Below are 19841 nucleotides of genomic sequence, written 5' to 3'. Positions count from 1 at the left end.
GGATAAAATCCTCTAAAATCTGCAAAGTATTCGGACTTAGCAAAGGTAAGCCCCCCTGTTCAACTGTGCTACTATCTACATTAAAACAATTAGTTTAAAAATCATCGATATTTTCAGGTATTTCATTAACGATACCTTGCCAAGACATTTCATTTTCACGATACTCCAAAGATGCATCGTCTTCTCCGTTTCCAACGGACGAGCAGGGGGGAGATGGCGAGTATGGAACCAGGACAATCTATAAATGAAAAAATAGATTATTTTCAGTGTTAAAATCATCCCTACTGCTTTTAAAATTTGGATTATTATTGCATAATAACATTTGGTCAATTCAACTGAAAGTTCCAACTTAACGACAATCTAAGATATGACATAGAAGGCGACAATTTGGTCGTTTATTTTCAAAGTGTTAAAAAAATTTTTTTTTTTTCGCGGCACTTTCCCGCAGCGCGTCCCGCAGCGCTTACCGTTGTGCTTCTTGGGGCCCACAACGCTTCCCATCACGCTTAACGGGCCCGTGGCGCTTCCCCCGGCGCTTCCATAACCTCGCCCCAAAGCGCCTCCCAGACCACTCGTGGCGCTTCTCGCAGCGCATCCTGCGGCGCTTCCCTGACTCGTGGCGCTTCTCGGGCCCATTGCGCTTCCCGCGACGTTTCCCCCGGCCCCCCCCACCCCACCGCGTGGCTCCCAGTCCCCTTTACATAATGCCCATCAAAAGTTGAAATATTTCTAAGTCCATATCTCTAATTCTCGTGCTAGGGTTCCAGGATTGAACCGTTAACTCGCTCTCCCCTTCACTAAAATCTTGGCACGATAAAAATATTAAGTGTAAATTAGAACACCAATATGTGCCAGATGGGATAATCTCTCTCTCAAATTACGTGAAAAAGAGCATTCAGTTTCAAAGGTATCTAAAATATATGTGATAGCAACAGAGAAAACAGTAAAGATTAGAAAAAATAGCATTTTGAGTTTCAAAGGCGGTGATTATTAATAGAAATTACCTAAAAATATTCACTTATGAGATATCGAAAGCGATAGCAAAGATTAGAAAAGAGTAGTTTCTTTGCAAAAAAATTACATTTAGATATGTAATAGGGGTTAATATCTCGCTAAGTTTATATTAGGTTGAAAATAAAAGTTTTGTTTTAATATATTTCTATAAGATAGTTTGAAGAAAAAATACTCACATTTGCAAAGTCCGAGGGCAGTATTTGAATGCCCGAAGGACCAGGTAGTGCATGCTGGAGGGCCACTTCCTGACCTTGTGTAGGTAGGGCAGCTCTTGAAGGCCCAGGCAACGCATGATTGAAGGTGGACGGGGCGGCGTTGCTATGTTCTTGCGCGGCTGGGCCGGCTATTTCACGATCTTGCGTAGCTTCGGCATTGTAGTTATCCGCCCACTCTCTCTTTAACTTTCTGCCAGGCCTCATTGGGGCTACCTCACCCTCTCTTGCTTTCTTGGAAGGAGGGGGCACGCATTCTTCATAATTTGCCTTAAAAAGAAGGGACAAAATTAGTATCAAAATAATTTCCCCCTTTTTAAAGAAAGAAAGTTAGTACCCTCATCCATATAATTTTGTTTAGTTTATCACTAAGAAAGCAAAAAGTAAAAATTTCATGAGAAATATAGTTGGCTTAGAAATCAAACGTTTTTATTGCACAACATGTGAAAAAATAAATCTTGACAAACAGTAGTCTGTAGTCTTAAAATAGAAATCAATGTTTATATTTTTACCATTTATATATTCCAGTCTATAGGCTTTAAATAAGATAAAAAGATTGTTAACATAAAGCTTATATGCCTAAAATTTGCGATCATAGGTAAAAATGCTATTCAATTTACGCATAATAAAGCAATGTATCTTTTTCTTAAACCCTCTTCCCTTAATATACAGCAATCTCTTTTTGCTTAAAACTATTTTAATTTGACAGCCAAAATATATATATATATATATATATATATATATATATATATATATATATATATATATATATATATATAAAAATTTCGCGAGAAATATAGTTGGCCCAGAAATCAAACGTTTTTATTGCACAACATGTGAAAAAATAAATCTTGACAAACAGTAGTCTGTAGTCTTAAGATAGAAATCAATGTTTATATTTTTATCATTTAAATGTTCCAGTTTATAGGCTTAAAATAAGATAAAAAGATCGTTAACATATAGCTTATATGCCTAAAATTTGCGAACATAGGTAAAAATGCTATTAAATGTATGCATAATAAAGCAATGTATCTTTTTCTTACACCCTCTTCCCTTACTATATAGCAATCTCTTTTTGCTTAAAACTGTTTTAATTTGAAAGCCAAAACAAAACCCTTTGACTTTGGCTGCCGCGTTCGTAAACACACCGGAAAAGGGTGACAAAGTAATTATATGCTTGCGGAAATGTATTGTCAAGTTAGCGGCTTAATAGCGACGGGAGTCACAGAGAAAGAATAAATTTCAGAAAAGGTATTTCTTTTTGCGGTGGTTAGGTTTCGAGGGTAAAAGAATATATTCTTTTATATATTCTTAGCTGGGGGGGGATTTAGCTGGAAATATAGAGGGAAGGAATTTATCGAAAAGGTATTTCTTTTTGCGAGAATTTGATTGTAAAACAATGGTTCGGGGGGGGGGGGGTTGGGGGTAAAGGAATATATTTACGTTTTAGTTGAATATACTGGAGGATGTCCAAGGAAAATTCGTTTGAAAATAAAAAATGTACTTACATTGCAAATTGAAGTTGACATGGCTTCTAATTCATCAAATTTATCCATTGTTGTTTCAATTGTGTCACAATACTTTCTGATAATTGAATTACATTGCATGCCCGTTATATACGAAATCTCAAGGGCGAATTGTTATGTAGCGGGGAAAAGTATATGTAACCAGCCCTCTGATTGGCAGAGAAGGGGGGTGTAACCCACTCACCGATTGACTGAGAAGGACACATGTGATCTTACTTTTTCCAGGACACTCATAACATTTGCCTAAAGCAACAACAACAAATACTATTTCTGGACACCATGACATTCACCTCGAGCGTGTCAACAACAACAACAACAACATCGACCTTGACATCCGCTGAGAGCGTGCACTTACAACAACAACAACATTGACCTTAACATATGCCTCGGAAACAACAACAAATACTATTTCTGGATCATAACATCCGCTGAGAGCGTGCACTTACAACAACAACAACAACAACATTGACCTTGACATATGCCTCGGAAACAACAAAAAATACTATCCCTGGATCATAACAGTCGCAGAGAGCGTGCAAAAAACACACCTGGAGAAAGAGGTCATTGACCCCATTAACCACGTGTTCTCCCTAGGGACTCTATGCCCATATTTGGGGTGCAAAAAAGTTATAGGTGGCAGCAGGGGTGTTGCGTGGGGGCTTTAGGGTCACTTCTACTTTCCTTATACCCTTGTTTTCCCCTGAATTACAGATTAATCGTGCTGGAGCAGATATTCAACTCCAATTTTCTTCCGAACCTCATGGCTACTCAACCACTTTTCTGTTGAATTATTTGGCTATTTTCACGTTCCACTTGACGCACGGTCCAATGACCGACGTAGGCTGAGGGTCATTTGCAGCCCCAATTTCCTCTCTTCTGACAACTTTCAAAATGCAATGAAAGGTTTTCCACATGTTTTTGAAATTAAAATGATAGTCTAAAAACCAGCAATGTGCAAGGCAAAATTAACACCGCATGCCATCAGCATAATTTCTAAATAATAATTTTCCTTTTTGCTTTACGTAAAGTGCCTGTCAAGAATTGAGGGGTGATAATTTTTGTTCGTCTCAAGTTTAAACTCCACTCTTTACTTTCATAAAAAAAACAGTTTTTTCAATTAATTATGTTTGAAGTTTTTAAATATTTTCTTTCCTTCTTCAGACACCCGTCGGACAGCAAAGGTGTCAAGTTTAGCAAAATAGTTTCAGTGGCGACGGGGCATTTCACTCACAATTGCTGTGCAAGAAGAAGCTTTCTAATGCTAACAGAGAGATATCGCTACCAAACGCTTGGGGAACTTGATGCTCATTGGTCAAAATTGCTTGAGAAGTTCCGCCCGCTGCGGCAAAAGATCAAATTACATTGAAAAAAAGTTTTCTTTACAGGAGAGATATATGCACTGAAGCCCTAATCCCAAATAGATAATTCTAATTATCTATTATCTAATGTAGCTAAATGTGTCATTGTCTATCCGTAAATTAATCGCTATTAAGCAGGTAAATTATACAATTGGATCTCTAAACTCTCAGGGTCCACCCCTATTCGAAGCGATGGCCAACCATTTGGCAGAGTGTTAATAGTTTGATCTTTCAACACTTCAAAGACTTATCGCGTATGCAAATTATGTGAACGATATGTTCTTGAATTACCATGAAAGATTAATTACACTCTTAAAGGGTGAACCAATTGTAAAAAAAAAAGGTAAAGATTGCAGTTTCCAGCCTCGAACGTCCATACTGGCGGTGCTAATCCCTGATTCTCTGCCCTCAGCCGGGAAGTGCAATGGGTGTTTTTTTCCTCTGTACCAATTGGATCTGGATCTGCCACCTTTTTTAAAGTTGTAAATATATATTAAACCTTTTACTGGAAAATTTTCCTTGTTTTCATCGTCAATTGACGAAAAATTTTGAATTTTGCCCTCCTAGAATTTTTCTGAATTTACGCAACTGAATCTGAGCTGACCTGACCACAAAATCCCTACAATCTGCATGGATCGTTTTATTTGATATTTTCTATATAGGCTTCTCGTCTTGCGCAAACATGATGCATATTAATAACCAATATAACCCTCAATCGCAAGTCTACGCATCCAGTACAAAATAATAATAATAAATAAATTAAAAATAAAAAAGCTTTCCTCCAAACCTTTTTTCGACAGCTCTCTGGGTGGTTTTGGGGTGATGAGTGCAAGGTGCCGCCCAATACGTCAGTAGTATAGGTAAAATGCCAGTAAAATACGGAAAAGATGTAAATTACGAAAAATGGTAAAATTGGTAAAATATCAATTTTAAGGGGAATCGATAGAATTAAGGCAGAAAAGGTAAACCTGGTACACCCCCCCCCCTCCCTAGATACGGCCCAAGATCTGAGCCGGTGATACGGAAGACAACCGCCCCTGGGAAAAAATACGACCGCCCCTGGGGAAAGTACAAGTCGACGTGCTTGTGAATATCACACGGAAATAATTGTTCAAAGAAGCTCACGAACTGAAGAAGCCTAAGAACAAATATTGCATTCTTGACTCACCATTAATTTCATTACGGAATGTAACAATAATAATAATAAATTTATTATAAGCGAAAAAATAGGCCATACAACACAGTATTATTAATTACACTCCACAAGAAAAATAAAATAAAATCTAACTTCTCCCCCCCCCCAAAAAAAATAAACAAATAAAATGAAATAAATAAATAAATAACTAAAAGAAAATAATAATAATAAATAAATGATAATCAAGTTTCACTTATTGCTGTCAACGCTTCATATAAATATCTACATAACTGCATGATTGTCCTTTTTACAGTTGTCTTCAGAAACCCCGGGAACTCCAAGCTACCACCCTCAAAATACTTTCCCCTAAACAGAAAAAGTTGCCAGCACTCGGCGAGAATATGGGCCACATCTTCAATACCTATATTACATCTGGGGCAAGAGTAATCCACATCGACAAAGTATGCAAAGCGGCTTAGCAATAGGGGAGGGGGGGGGGTCTTTTGCATTAGCATTGGATTGAGAGATCAGTAAAAAAAAATATTAAAAAAGTGTTTACAGATAATAGTTAGATAATAAGGTTGTGGCCAGGGGCATAATTTCAGAAAAGTCCTGGGGGGAACTTCAAAAAGTTTTTCCATGTCAATGCAGAAAATTACGCAGATTCCCTGCAAAAAAAAATGCATTTTCTATTATATTTACAACTTAGAAACAGTAGGCATACTCCTGATTTCAGGGGGGGGGGATTGATACGTGGGTGCCAAATAAAAGTATAATATTGTCTTGAATAATTCTAGCTGTAGGCAAGGTCAGGGGCATTGCTAGCAATTTTCTTTAGAGGGGGTGGGACGAAACTGTGCCGACAGAAATCGACATTGCACCTACGAATTTCTCAAAAAAAAGAAAAGAAAAAAGACATGGATCATTTAACATTTTTCTTTAATAATTGCAAGCAAATAGTTTGAAAACAAAGATATCTGCTGTTAAATGGCGAAAACTTTGATAACATAACTATAATGGTTTGCCATAGCATTTTTCGATTCTGAGCATTTTTTGTTTTCCCTCCAAAATTGACCCCCCTTCCCCTGCCCTCAGAAATGGGGGAAGGAGGGGCCTCTGAGCCTTCCCCTTGAGGCAGATCCCCTTTATTTTAGATTCTGAGCATTTTTTATTTTCCCTCCAAAATTGACCCCCCTCCCTTGCCCTCAGAAATGGGGGAAGGAGGGGCCGCTGAGCCTTCCCCTTGAAGCTCACGAACTGAAGAAGCCTACGAACAAATATTGCATTCTTGACTCACCATAAATTTCATTTTGGAATGTAATAATAATAATAATAAATTTATTATAAGCCAAAAAATAGGCCATAAAACAAAGTTTTCTTAATTACACTCCACAAGAAAAATAACACAAAATCTAACTCCCCCTTTCCCCCCAAAAAAAATAAATAAATAAAATAATTAAACAAATAAAATAAAATGAAATAAATAAATAAATAACTAAAAGAAAATAATAAATAAATAATAATCAAGTTTCACTTATTGCTGTCAACGCTTCATTTACATATCTACATAACTGCATGATTGTCCTTTTTACAGTCGTCTTCAGGATCCCCGGGAACTCCAAGCTACCACCCTCAAAATACTTTCCCCTTAACAGAGAAAGTTGTTGGCACTCGGCGAGAATATGGGCCACATCTTCAATACTTATATTACATCTGGGGCAAGAGTAATCCGCATCGACAAAGTATGCAATGTGGCTTAGCAATAGGGGAGGGGGGGGGTCTTTCGCATTAGCAGTGCATTGAGAGATCACTAAAAAAATTATTAAAAAAGTATTTACAGGTAATAGTTAAAAAATAAGGTTGTGGCCAGGGGCGTAGTTTCAGAAAAGTCCCGGAGGGACAGTCAAAAAGTTTGTCCACGTCATTGCTGAAAATTATGCAGATTCCCTACAAAAAAAATGAATATTCTATTATATTTACAACTTAGAAACAGGGGCAGATCCAGGATTTCCGGGGGGGGGCGGGGATTGACGCTCGGCTGCCAAATAAAATTATACTCTTGTCTCGAATACTTCTAGTTTTAGGCAAGGACAGGGGTATTGCGAGCAATTTTCCTGTAGAGGCGGGGGGGGGGCGAAGAAAATGGGCCTCAACAAATCGACCTTCAACCAAAGAATTTAAAAAAGAAAATAAAATAAGCATGGAGAATTTTACTGTTCTATTTAATGATAGCAAGCAAATGGTTTGAAAACACATATCTCTGCAGCGAAGGGGCGAAAACTTCGATAATATAAGTGGAATAGTTTGCTTTAGCATTTTTCGATTCTGAGCATTTTTTGTTTTACCTCAAAAATTGACCCCCCCTCACCTGCCATAAGAACTAGGGGACGGCGGGGACTCGGTGCCTGCCCCTTGAGGCAGATCACGTTTAGTTTCGAGTCTGAGGAATTTTTTTGGTATTTCACAATTTGACCCCCCCCTGCCCTGAGAACTGGGGGAAGGAGGGGCCGCTGAGCCTTCCCCTAGAGGCTGATCCCATTTATTTTCGATTCTGAGTATTTTTGGTTTTCCCTCCAAAATTGACCCACCCCCTCCCAAAATTGACCCCCCCACCTCCCCGGCCCGCAGAAATGGGGGCAGGAGGGGCCGCTGAGCCTTCCCCTTGAGGCAGATCACGCTTTATTATGGCAGATCCAGGATTTCCGGGGGGGCGGGGATTGACGCTCGGCTGCCAAATAAAATTATACTCTTGTCTCGAATACTTCTAGTTGTAGCCAAGGCCAGGGGCATTGCTAGCAATTTTCCTTTAGAGAGGGGGGGGGGTGACGAAACAGTGCCGACAGAAATCGACATTGCACCTACGAATTTCTCAAAGAAAAGAAAAAAGGCATGGATCATTTAACGTTTATCTTTAATAATAACAAGCAAATGGTTTGAAAACAAAGATCTCTGCAGCGAAGTGGCGAAAACTTCGATAATATAACTGTAATAGTTTGCTTTAGCATTTTTCGATTCTGAGCATTTTTTGTTTTCCCCCCAAAATTGACCCCCCTCCCCTGCCCTCAGAAATGGGGGAAGGAGGGGCCGCTGAGCCTTCCCCTTGAGGCATATCCCTTTTTTTTTCGATTCTGAGTATTTTTGGTTTTCCCTCCAAAATTGACCCCCCCCTGCCCTCAGAAATGGGGGAAGGAGGGGCCGCTGAGCCTTCCCCTTGAGGCATATCACGCTTTATATTTGATTCTGAGCATTTTTGGTTATCTCTCTAAAATTACCCCCCCCCTCTCTGAAATGGGAGAAGGAGGGGTCTCCGAGCCTTCCCCTTGAAACAGACCACATTTATTTTCAATTATTCGATTTATTTTTATTGTCAGTATAATTTTATTTTTAACTTGGGTTCCAGATTCAAAGGTAAATATAAACCTTTGCTTGCTTGGGCCTTTGGGCGTTGTCCTAACTTGGGCTTATGATGCCCTATATAGAGTTTTTATCAAGTGAAAAATAATTCATACTTATATTTTCGGCCAAATAAGTATTCAAATAATCAATTTATTGTCAGTATAATTTTATTTTTAACTTGGACGCCAGATTCAAAGGTAAATATAAACCTTTGCTGAAACCGGATCTAGCTTCCAGGATCAAAGCAACATTTACTTTAGCGCCTAAGAACCCATAGCGCCCACAGCTCCCAACTTGGAAGATAAATACAAGCACGCCTAAGTAACAATTCATAAAACCAAATATTAAGTTATTTTACCTCTGGTACAGCAAATTCTTCTTACTTCTTTAAATAGCGATTTTTACTGGAGGTAAAGAAGAAAAAGCACAAGGAACTCGCGAACTCGCAAAATCCCATGCGATCTGGTGTTTATTTACCTTTGAATCTGGCGCCCAAGTTAAAAATAAAATTATACTGACAATAAATTGATTATTTGAATACTTATTTGGCCGAAAATATAAGTATGAATTATTTTTCACTTGATAAAAACACTGTATCGGGCATCATAAGCCTAAGCAAGGCCAACGCCCGCATGCATGTAATACAAGTTTTTTTAATTTATCAGAACCCAAAAATGAATGACATATTGGAAATATTTCTGAACGCCCAGAAAGAACCCAAAGTTGATCTCTCCTGTAACTTGATATGTCTCTGCGAAATGTGTTTGCCGACAGTAACCAAATATCATATCTATAGTTAGCAAATCACATATGTTGTAGGTATATTCAAATTAATCCACTGAGGGGGAGCCTGATTTCCCACCATTATTTTATAAAAATCAGAAATAACATAAAAAAACATTTTTTTTCCATCTTTCCTCATTTTTAAAATCAAATTAATAGATTGGATTTAAAAAAGAAACTGAGTTTATTTTTTAAACTTTAAATTCAGTATATAAAAAATTTTCTCTGACAGGGATTCGAACCCGGATCTCCCGCCTGACAGTCAGGAACAGAGACCACTGTACCACAGACACTAACAGACTTACTATTTTAGCATCCAGTATCTATTTTTGACGCAAGCAAATACTCACAAAACTTGATATTTGGTTTTTGGAAAATAGGGAAGGAAGGATCGGATTGAGCTGAAATTTTGAGGATAAGCTCCCAGGCCCAAAGTCTGAAGCTATTTTTTGATCCTTGGCGCTTGGACTCTGGAAGCTGAGGAGCTAAAGTATCAAAGCTTTGATCATGAAAGCTAGATCCGGTTTCAGCAAAGGTTTATATTTACCTTTGAATCTGGCAACCAAGTTAAAAAGAAAATTATACTGACAATAAATTGATTATTTGAATACTTATTTGGCCGAAAATATAAATATGAATTATTTTTCACTTAATAAATACAATGTATAGGGCATCATAAGCCCAAGCAAGGCCAACGCCCGCATGCATGTAATACAAGCATTTTTAATTTATCAGAACCCAAAAATGAATGACATATTTGAAATATTTCTGAACGCCCAGAAAGAACCAAAAGTTGATCTCTCCTGTAACTTGATATGTCTCTGCGAAATATGTTTGCCGACAGAAGCCAAATATCATATCTAAAGTTAGCAAATCACAGATGGTGCGTGTATACACAAAAGAATTCTACTGAGGGGCAGCCGGATTTCCCGCCATTATTTCGTAACAATCAGAAATAAAATAAAAAAACATTTCTTTTTTCAGCTGAAATTAAGGAGGAAAATCAAAACTTAAAACTAACAGAAATTATTACATATATGATGGGGGGGGGTGGGTAGCGCCTACCTTAATCAAATGCGTTTTGTACTTCGTTTTTGCTATTTGTCCTAGTTCTTTGAAAAAAAACAAAGAAAGAAAGGGTTGTGTTATCGTAAAAAAAACCATTCAAAAAAATTATAGAAAAGTAAAAATTTAGCGTAAAGTAAGATGTATTGAGACACGAGCAACCCCCCTCATACAGCAAACCCAAGTATCAATTCATAATAGCAAATATTAAGTTATTTTACCTTTGGTACAGCAAATTCTTCTTTCTTCTTTAAATAGCGATTTTTACTGGAGGCAAAGAAGAAAAAGCCCAAGGAACTCACGAACTCGCAACCATGCGATCTGGTGTTTATGTAATAATATGTCTATGAGACCCAACACTGAATGAAATATTTTGAATATTTGTAACACCCAAAGTTGATCTTTCCTGTAACTTGATACGTCTCTGTGAAATGCTTTTGCTGACAGAAGTCAAATCTCCCCTCCTGTAACTTGATATGATCTATCTTTGTTTGGGTTCTTGGGCGCTGGGCAACTGGTTTTGTTAAATAAAAAAGTCGTATATAAAATATATTAAATACGGGTGAAGCATCAAATATAAAATATAGGGGTAAAGCATAAGATATATTAAATACGTAACCTAAACTAGGTACCTCCACCCCCACCTAAACCCTAAAAAACAACAGAGGGGAGGGGGGGGGTCTTTTGCATTAGCATTGCATTGAGAGATCAGTAACAAAAAAATTATTAAAAATGTATTTACAGGTAATAGTTAAATAATAAGGTTGTGGCCAGGGGCGTAATTTCAGAAAAGTCCTGGGGGGAACTTCAAAAAGTTTTTCCACGTCATTGCGGAAAATTATGCAGATTCCCTACAACAAAAATGAATTTTCTATTATATTTACAACTTAGAAACAGTGGCAGATCCAGGATTTCAGGGGGGGATTGACGCTCGGTTGCCAAGTAAAATTATGCTCTTGTCTTGAATACTTCTAGTTGTAGCCAAGACCAGGGGCATTGCTAGCAATTTTCCTTTAGAGGGAGGGGGGGCGACGAAACGTTGCCGAAAGAAATAGACATTGCACATACGAATTTCTCAAAAAAAAAAAGAAAATAAAAAAGGCATGGATCATTTAACGTTTCTCTTTAATAATAGCAAGCAAATGGTTTGAAAACAAAAATCTCTGCGGCGAAGTGGCGAAAACTTCAACAACATAACTGTAATAGTTTGCCTGAGCATTTTTCGATTCTGAGCATTTTTTGTTTCCCCTCCAAAATTGACCCCCCTCCCCAGCCCTCACAAATGGGGAAAGGCGGGGCCGCGGAGCCATGCCCGTGAGGCAGATCCCGTTTTTTTTAGTTTATTAGTATTTTTTGTTTTACCTCCAAAATTGACCCCCCCTCCCCTGCCCTCAGAAATGGGGGAAGGAGGGGCCTCTGAGCCTTCCCCTTGAGGCATATTACGCTTTATTTTCGATTCTGAGCATTTTTGTTTTTCCCTCCAAAATTGACCCCCCCCCCCTCCCCTGCCCTCAGAAATGGGGGAAGGAGGGGCAGCTGAGCCTTCCCCTTGAGGCAGATCATGCTGTATTTTCGATTCTCAGCATTTTTGTTTTCCCTCCCAAATTGACCCCCCCCCCTCAGGAATGGGAGAAGAAGGGGTCTCCGAGTCTTCCCCTTGAAGCAGACCACATTTATTTTCGATTGTTAGATTTATTTTTATTGTCAGTATAATTTTATTTTTAACTTGGGCGCCAGATTCAAAAGTAAATATAAACCTTAGCTGAAACCGGATCTAGCTTCCAGGATCAAAGCTTTGATACTTTAGCTTCTCAGCTTCCAGAGTCCAAGCACCCAGGATCAAAAAAGAGCTTTAGACTAAAAAAACTGATTGAACCATCTTTTATAAATAAAAAAAAACAAGCCTAACCACAATAATTCCTACTTATATTTTCGGCCAAATAAGTATTCAAATAATCAATTTATTGTCAGTATAATTTTATTTTTAACTTGGGCGGCAGATTCAAAGGTAAATATAAACCTTTGCTTGCTTGGGCCTTTGGGCGTTGGCCTTGCTTGGGCTTATGATGCCCTATACAGTGTTTTTATCAAGTGAAAAATAATTCATACCTCTATTTTCGGCCAAATAAGTATTCGAATAATCAATTTATTGTCAGTATAATTTTATTTTTAACTTGGGCGCCAGATTCAAAGATAAATATAAACCTTTGCTGAAACCGGATCAAGCTTCCAGGATCAAAGCAACATTTACTTTAGCGCCCAAGAACTCATAGCGCCCACAGCTCCCAACTTGGAAGATAAATACAAGCACACCCAAGTATCAATTCATACAACCAAATATTAAGTTATTTTACCTTTGGTACAGCAAATTCTTCTTTCTTCTTTAAATAGCGATTTTTACTGGAGACAAAGAAGAAAAAGCGCAAGGAACTCCCGAACTCGCAAAATCCCATGCGATCTGGTTTTTATTTACCTTTCAATCTGGCGTCCAAGTTAAAAATAAAATTATACTGACAATAAATTGATTATTTGAATACTTATTTGGTAGAAAATATAAGTATGAATTATTTTTCACTTAACAAAAACACTGTATAGGGCATCATAAGCCCAAGCAAGGCTAACGCCCGCCTGCATGTAATACAAGGATTTTTAATTTATCAGAACCCAAAAATGAATGACATATTTGAAATATTTCTGAATGCCCAGAAAGAGCCCAAATTTGATCTCTCCTGCAACTTGAAATATCTCTGCGAAATGTGTTTATCGGCAGAAGACAAATATCATATCTAAAGTTAGGCAAGTAGCAGATGGTGCGGGAGCCCACACAGAATGACATATCTCGAATATTTGTAACACGCAAATTGCCTCTTTGTGAAATGCGTTTGCCGACAGAAGTCAACTCTCCCCTCCTGTAATTGATTATGATCTCTCTTTGCCATATTCACCTTGACGACACAATGCACTTGCTTACATAAATTGAATATATTGTGAGTAGTATAATTCTTTTGTGTATGCCCGCAACATCTGTGATTTGCTAACTTTAGATATGATACTTTTTTAAATCACTATTTAAAGAAGAAATGGACTATAAATTTGCTGTGCTAAAGGTAATGCTAGTGTTTATTTTTCAAGTTGGGAGCTGTGGGTTCTGGGCACTGGGCGCTAAAGTATTAATGAATTTGGGTTCTTTGGGCGCTAGCGGGCGCTGGGCTTTAAAGTATCGTTGGTCTAACTGAGTTCCTAGCCTAGTCAAGCCTCTGCCCATTATGTTATCAAAAATAGTGACTGGGTCAAGAGATCTAGCCTAGAAATTGTTGCAAAAAGAATAATTTTTCAATCTAATATATTGCACTCGAAAAACAATAATGAAGAAGAGTTGGATACCTGAATAAACCAGCTTTTTTTATGTACATTAAATCAACTGTAGTGAATTGAGGCGTGCGTCCTGAACATCAGATCATTTGCCCCTCTTCTTTCTGGGTTGGGTTGACAATGTATCCCAATCTTTGAATATTTCTTCTTTTCTCAGGATAAATTCATATCCTTCTTCTTGGGACATTTCACTTGCGGCTGAACAGAATGTAAATTCACAAGTCGCAAAAATTACGTTACTATTAAAATAAAAGGCGTAATTGTAAACACTGCTTATAAATATTCGAAATATGGATGAATATGTAAAATATGTAGATTAGCGATTTTATGGCAAAATATTCAAAAACATCAATAACCTATAAATAATGAAATCTTTGATAGGGAAGAAAAGATTAAAGTAAATTACTAATTGTGAATTTGAGACATTTTAAAGTTATCCAATTCATTCGCAACAGAATATAGAAGGACAGACTAGAGCTGTAGTGTGGAAGGAGATACAATATTGTCAATTTGGACAGACTTGAAGAATATTTGTTGCAAGAAGAGGAAAGTAGACAATAATGGAGCCATCAGGGGCTCCTGTCCAAATCCCCTATGGCTACCAAAATATGCAAGGACTAACAACAATGCCTGTAGTTAACCAGTAGGGGCAAACGTTTATACCAATCCAATCCAGAAGCCCTAATAACATGTGTTTACCCAGTGTATCATCCTATGTACCAATGGTACCCACGCAAAATAGATATAGTCCATTACTTGATCAGGAGTATCCACCCTTACCAAGTGGCAGAGAAGCATATAATGAACAGGAAATAGACATGTTCGATTGTGTTAACCCCTGTATTGCAGAAGGTGTGAACACTGAAATAGACCAATCAGCTACAAAAAGAAGAGCTACAGAGGTGGAGTGTCAACAACCTCAAACGAAAAAGTTTAATTCAGAGACTAATGGTGGAGTCTCATCCCAGGTTCCAAAAGATGGAAGGAAAGAGATAAATATGGAGTCAAAACAGAGACAGTGGGTGTCAGAAAAATTAAATATCAACAAAGAATTTGAAATCCCAGAAGAAGAGCTTTTCAAGATCGGAATGATCATTGAAGTAAAGGAGGAAGATGAATCAAAAAGATTCCCAGAAGATTTCAGACTCTCAAAGTGCATGAAAGAACTATTAAATTGAAAACAAGTTTGAGTTCGAAGTTTTGGCTGAAAGAAGGAAAATCTTTATTTTTGTGAAAAATGACATAGCAGCTGAGAAAATGTTGAAGCAAAGTCAAATGTGTGGCTTGCAAATACAGGTCAAGAGAAGAGTGGAGACCTTTAGAGGGATATTAAAGGGGGTACCCCTTGAAGTTTCAGAGGATGATATTTTAGATAGTATAGATAGCCCAATTGCAATAATTGGGGCCAAAAGGCAAAAAAGATTTAATAGAGAGATTATATAAATGGAAGACAGTCTTGCAATATTGCTAACATTTGAAAATAATTTCCTTCCTCCTGTTGTCTGGATGGGGGGAAGGAGACGAATTGTACATGAATATAAAAGACAATTGCTACAATGTTATAAGTGACAAAGGTATGGACATGTAAAGAAATATTGCCCAGCAAAAGAAGAAATTTGCCTACTATATGTTGGCAAGCATACATCTGGACAGTGTCAAATGCAGAAAAAAAATATACAAAATAGAACATCTTTAAATAAATGTATCAATTTCTATGGTAACCACCCATCAACTTCAATGCAATGTAGTGTCAGACAAAGGAATACCGAAATTTTAAAAGTTGCTGAAAGACATCAATTGAGTTTTAGAAGAGCTGAAACAGTTTACAGGTCATATGCTGAAGTCACTAATAAACAGAAATATAAATAAGAAGCACAAATCAGCGTGCCCCTTAGGGATAATGAAACTGGTCAGATGCAGCAATGAATAGTGAGTAATATTATAAACAAGATTGTGATTGGTCTAGTGTTGTCACCAGAAATTTTAAGCATAGAGAACTTGCCTATCAGGGAAAAAGTGGATAAACTCTGTAATTTTATTGAAAGTTTGGGAATCATGCAAATGAACAGCAGCCTTATTTTGAATCAGTGTGTAAATAAATGACTGTTAAATCATCCATAAAAATTATGTCTTGGAATGCAAGATCATTAGTTAAAGTGAATAAGGATTTAGTACTAGACTATTGCATTAAGAATAATATTGACGTGTTTTGCATTCAAGAGACTTACTTAAAACCATATATAAATCCATCATTCAGAGACTATAATATAGTGAGATTAGATAGATGGAATAAAGAGAGAGGTGGAGTGATTATTGGTATTAACAAGGAAATCAACTATATCCCAATTCATTTGTCAATACAGGAGGATTATCAAATGGAGGTTGTTGGATGCAAAATACATCTTAAAAACAAAGTAAAGCTGAATATATTAAATATTTATATTACAGACTGTTATTTACTTTTAAGTGATCGAGGTCTAGAAAAAATTATAGAAACTGTGTCTGGTGGAGAGAAAATAATAATTATAGGTGATTTAAATTCACACACCTGTCTTTGGTGTGGATACTGAAGTGATAATAGAAATGTGAAAACAATCATTGAATTTTTAATGAAAAACTCAGATATAAACCTGTTTACTCCCAAGGATCGACCAACTATAATCAAAAGCAGAACATGAAGATAAGTGACCCTAGACTTGGCCAGAGGATCAGCTTCATTGGCACCAAAAGTATCAGTAACAAGTGACATGGAATCCACCCTATATAGTGATCATTTTCCCATTATGGTAGAGATCTCTAAAGATAATAGTGCATGCAAAAATCATGGAGAAACTAGCAAAGTGAATTTAAAGAATATTAACTGGGAAGATTTTACGAATAAATTAGAAGAAACAGACGCTCAGTCACAGGTGAATGGTTGTGAAGATGTCGATGAAAAGATAGATGTATTTCAAAATTCACTCTTAGAAATAGCACAAGAACTGGCTCCAAAAAGTAAAAGAGGTCCTATTCACCGCAAACTGAGTGTTTGGTGGAACAGTGAATGTAAAGTAGCAAAGTCAAATCTAATAGAGGCAAGAAGAAGGTACAATCAGCTTCCAAACTTTGAAAATTTTTTAATGTGTCAAAGAAGATATGCAGTCTTTAGGCGCCAAACAGTGTAAGCAAAGAAAATTTCGTATCAAGAATTCGTGGAGAAGTTGGATTTTAGACAGCCTGCAAGTAGAGTGTACAAAACAGTGAAAAAACTGATTACAGGAAAGACAGATGATAATGATAACCCACCCTTGACTGTTAATGGAGAGGATTTAGTGGAAGAACAAGAAAACGAGAATAAAGCAGTAGATTGTGTAGAGTCAGTGATTGGAAGACCAGACGATTTTAAGGATGATGAAAAACTTACATTCTCTAAGGTAATAAGACTCTAATATAGAAAATGATATGGATTATAACAGATATTTTACGGTAGAGGAGTTAAAGAATGTGATTCGAAAGTTACCATTAACAGCACCAGGTTTAGACATGATTTACCCACAGTATGTCAAACATTTAAGTGACAAATGGATAAAAACATTGTTAGAAATTATTAACAAAGCCTGGGAAGACGGAAAATTTCCAAAATATGGAAGGATGGGTTAGTTACTACAACTCCTAAACAACGCAAAGATAATTCAAAAATGGAAAACTTAAGGATGATTACTCTACTACCTGTGTTAGGAAAAGTTTATGAAAGAATGGTTAAGGAGAGGCTTACATGGAAAGTGGAAAGAATAAACACTTTGAAAGATGTTCAATGTGGGTTTAGAAAGAACAGATCTACTATAGAAGTGTTGCAAATATTTGTAAATGATGCAGTATATTGTTTGGAAAATAGAAAAATCTGTTTAGCAGTTTTCTTTGATGTGAGTAGTGCTTTTGATAGTGTGGTTCATCGACATATACTAGAAGGAGTGATTGCAGCAAAAGTTAGAGGATGGTTATTAAGATTTTCTTATGATTATTTACGTGAACGAGAAGTGACAGTAAAAGTGGGTAAAGCATATTCGGAAAGAAAGGTCCTGAGAAAACGTGGCGTACCACAAGGCTCCTCATTGGGGCCAGATTTTTACAATATAAGTGAATTTGACATAAAAATGGATACAGGAGAGGATAGAGCTGGGATTTTCGCTGATGATAATGCAATGTAGATAGTGTGTGATAGTGTTGAGGAGGGGCAACGAGTGGCCCAGGAGAAAATAAAATTAATGGAAACGTGGGCCATGGAAAATTGTGTGCAGTTTTCGGTCGAGAAAACCAAAGCAAAGGTAATCACGCGAACAAAAAAGTATTCTGATCTTTGTCTCTTTCTAAATGGGGAAAAAATTGAATCCGTGAACCAATTTAAATGGCTTGGAATTTCCATTGATAGAAAGCTGACGTTTAATGTTCATGTGAGACAGTTAAAGAAAACATGTGCTAAAAGATTAAATATTATGAAAATGCTATGTGGAGCTAATTTTGGGCCAAAGCCCGATTTTTTTAAGAACTTTTATATAAAATACATAAAAGAGAAATTGAAATATGAAGGAATAATTTACGTGGCAGCGTCTAAGTCCTTGTTAGAGGAGCTGGAAACTATTCAATACAGTGCTTTAAGGACAGCTTTTGGAGCAAGAAAGACAACTCCACGGAGCTTTCTCGAATCAGAAAGTGGGATTGAGAAGCTAGGTAGCAGGAGAGACATAGCAACATTAAAGTTCTTACGGAAGACATGGATATCTGACCAGTCAAATCCAATTAAATCAAAAATGCTAAAAGAGGGATGGGTGTAATGTTCATGGAAGAAAATATTCGTTATTGTGAGGGCAAAGAAGAGAATTGAAGAGTTTCAAATGGATTGTCAGTTAACATCAATGTTGGGAGTGTTCAATATGTTCATAACCCCTCAGTGGAAATCCATCCCATACCATTCCAATACTTAATTTGGAAAGTGGGATAATCTAGATTATGATCAATCATTCAAGATGACAAAAGAAATGCAATATCTTGACACTGTGGATATCTTCACAGATGCATCCAAAGTGGATAATAGAGTGGGGGCTGCTTTTGTAATTCCCTCCAAGAATATAGTTAAATTGATTAAATTAAGTGATGTAACTGCAGTTTTTCAAGCAGAAGTAGTTTCAATAGCCAAAGCAGTAAAATATATAATAGATTTGGGATCAACGGGTGAAAAATATAAAATATGTTCGGATTCAACAAGTGGTTTGGAGGCAATCAAGAATATTTATCTATCAAATAAAGTAGCTCCTAAAGTGATCTTTTGCGATGAGGAATTACAGAAAGTACTGAAAAAGGGAGTAACCATCACATTGGATTGGGTACCGGGGCATGCAAACATTAATGGAAATGAAATGGCTGACACTGCAGCAAAACAAGCATCCACAGAAGATGGGCAAACATTTGTAGATATCACGCACAGGATGGTTAATCAAATTGGAGAAGTGATAAAGAAATTGAGAATAAAGACATTCGAGGACAGCCGTGTGTTCTCAACAAATATGTTAGTTACACAAAAGAAAGAAAGGCAATTTGAAAAGAAAATATATGGACCGCCAAGTAAATCTGAAGCCAGGGTGATATTCAGACTAAGGTCAGATCATGCAGGAATTCAGAAATATAGAGCCCGTTTTTATAATGAAGATCCGAGATGTGCATTTTGTGGAAATGAGGAAACGGTAGAACATCTGTTATTCGAATGTGCTGGAACAGAAGACAGGAGGAAGAATATTAGACAGGTTAGTAGAGAAAAAAGAATTTGACAGAGTAGTGACATATTAAGTGGAGCGGGATTGAAGAATGACTGTGTTGATGGACTCAAGTTGATATGCAAGTTTATAAAGGATATTAATCGGATAAATCATGTATAAACCAAGTAGTATAGTGATTGCAAGAAACCTCCTGAGTCCTTGCAGGAAGAGAGGAGGAACCATCCATTTCA

The 19841-nt window shown here is 37.0% G+C and overlaps 1 protein-coding gene and 1 pseudogene across 1 annotated transcript in view; both read left to right on the top strand.

Annotated features, from left to right (window-relative positions):
- Nucleotides 1-19841, top strand: part of LOC148948053 (uncharacterized) — a 476379-nt gene that overhangs the window by 83749 nt on the left and 372789 nt on the right. The gene's annotated exons all lie outside the window — the stretch shown is intronic.
- On the top strand, nt 18334-19770 carry LOC148948059 (uncharacterized; annotated as a pseudogene).

Source organism: Artemia sp. Qi Xiang Cuo, chromosome 10 (genome assembly GCF_049724085.1).
Source record: "Artemia sp. Qi Xiang Cuo chromosome 10, ASM4972408v1, whole genome shotgun sequence".
Taxonomy (NCBI): Eukaryota; Metazoa; Arthropoda; class Branchiopoda; order Anostraca; family Artemiidae; genus Artemia; species Artemia sp. Qi Xiang Cuo.
The sequence above is the reverse complement of the archived record's forward strand: the minus strand, read 5'-3'. Positions and strand labels throughout refer to the sequence as shown.